The sequence below is a fragment of the Crassostrea angulata genome, chromosome 3, assembly GCF_025612915.1.
Source record: "Crassostrea angulata isolate pt1a10 chromosome 3, ASM2561291v2, whole genome shotgun sequence".
Taxonomy (NCBI): domain Eukaryota; kingdom Metazoa; phylum Mollusca; class Bivalvia; order Ostreida; family Ostreidae; genus Magallana; species Magallana angulata.
Genome location: NC_069113.1, coordinates 14993377 through 14995471, shown reverse-complemented (window position 1 = coordinate 14995471; position 2095 = coordinate 14993377). Strand labels below are relative to the sequence as shown.

Genomic DNA, 2095 nt, shown 5'->3' with positions numbered 1-2095 from the left:
TATTAATCTCCAACCAGAGTTGTTCCCCTTTGGCACTACTCCGATAGGAGATATGCGGTGGTTTGAAATTGGTAGATCCCGAAATGGCCCCCGACCCGTCCTAATTCTACTTCCTTCATTATTTTTACTTGAAGCTCGGTGTGATGTTCATACGCAGATATCAAATTGTTTGATTGAATATGAATTCTTGGCCCCGTGTAATATAATTGAAAACCCTGCGAAAACCCTAAAAATAATTTTTTCGCAGTCTGAGTTTTTGATAATCTGACAAGTACTTCTCTAGTGACGGGAGTTTAATAGGGGTTTTGCCGAGGCCCCACACCTTGTGGGTTTGTAAATCTAAAACTGGGGCGCAGGTTGTTGGGGTTCTGGGGTCCCCTGAAATGCGATTGTTGTGTCCTGGGTTGATTGTAAGCATGTTGTGTTGGGAATCTGGGGGCACGGAAAATATGCATATGAGTTTGAGCAATAGTGCAGTGTATCATAGCATGCTGGCCGCTACAACGTAAACAACTATGAGTGTACGTGCAAGGAAACGTTTTGCAAGACCCTTTGAAATTGAAGTTGTAGCACTTTAGATGTAGCTCTAGGCAGGGTTTGAGGGGCATTAACGGTTGAAGTTGGGGTCATGTACATTAACCAGAGCTCAGAATCCACTCCCCTCCATGATGATGCTGGATTATGAGCCTTTCGTAACTTATACTGAACATCATATTCTTTCCATCCCACTGCTCCCCTATTAGCACCCATCCTAACACACTGCATGTATTTCAAAAGCTCTATGGATTTAGCAGGGTGGCCACTAAGATAAATCCCAGCAAATATAAACATGAGATCAGTCCTCTGTTCTATGGTATCAACCTTTTTGGGGTTAGCATCCTTGGATATTATTTCCCCCATATTATTTACGATTAATTTCTTTTCATCCCCACCAGGTCTAGGAGACAATAGAGAGGCCAGATCAATATAGTGCAGTGTATCATAGCATGCTGGCCGCTACAACGTAAACAACTATGAGTGTACGTGCAAGGAAACGTTTTGCAAGACCCTTTGAAATTGAAGTTGTAGCACTTTAGATGTAGCTCTAGGCAGGGTTTGAGGGGCATTAACGGTTGAAGTTGGGGTCATGTACATTAACCAGAGCTCAGAATCCACTCCCCTCCATGATGATGCTGGATTATGAGCCTTTCGTAACTTATACTGAACATCATATTCTTTCCATCCCACTGCTCCCCTATTAGCACCAATCCTAACACACTGCATGTATTTCAAAAGCTCTATGGATTTAGCAGGGTGGCCACTAAGATAAATCCCAGCAAATATAAACATGAGATCAGTCCTCTGTTCTATGGTATCAACCTTTTTGGGGTTAGCATCCTTGGATATTATTTCCCCCATATTATTTACGATTAATTTCTTTTCATCCCCACCAGGTCTAAGAGACAATAGAGAGGCCAGATCAATATACTGCCCTTCTATCATTTTTTGTTTAATTGCGTTGCTAACGTGCATACCTAGCATGTTGTGGGCCGATTGGACTGCTGGAGGAATATCGTCTATGCATATGGCATTTGAAGATGACGCCGTTGTCCTTGATGGTTGTGTGACCACCTAATTGGTTTGCACCGGTTCTGATGGGCCATTATCCATTATACCATTGGGCCGCTGCTCCTTGGTCCTTGCCGTTCTACTTTCGCTCGCCCTTGTCGTCTCAATTCTCATCCGTTTGGACCGCCGTGGTGGCATTTCAATCAATTGATAATACGCAATATGTATAAATAAACAAGTGTTAATTTAAAAAAAATTGATTTCAAAATTAGTCTATAATTGTTTTATCTATGGATTTGTTTATTTCAACGTTACACTTATAAATTTATTAAGGTCTTCCGTTTCCAACGGAAGACCTTATTGTTATTGCTTTGTTTCTTTTTCCCTATTCTTCTATATTATTATTATTTTTTTTTCTTACAAATTTTGTGCACGCGAGATCTCGAAAACTACTCAATTGATTTTCATGAAACTTTGGGATCTAATAGAAGATAATATGAACCGTATTGCAAATTTTTTTTATTGATGACGACACTTCCGGTTTTGA

The 2095-nt window shown here is 40.6% G+C and overlaps 1 pseudogene; it reads right to left on the bottom strand.

Moving 5' to 3' along the window:
* Positions 1–293: 293 nt before the first annotated feature.
* Positions 294–1746, bottom strand: LOC128175730 (uncharacterized; annotated as a pseudogene).
* Between the last annotated feature and the right edge of the window lie 349 nt (positions 1747–2095).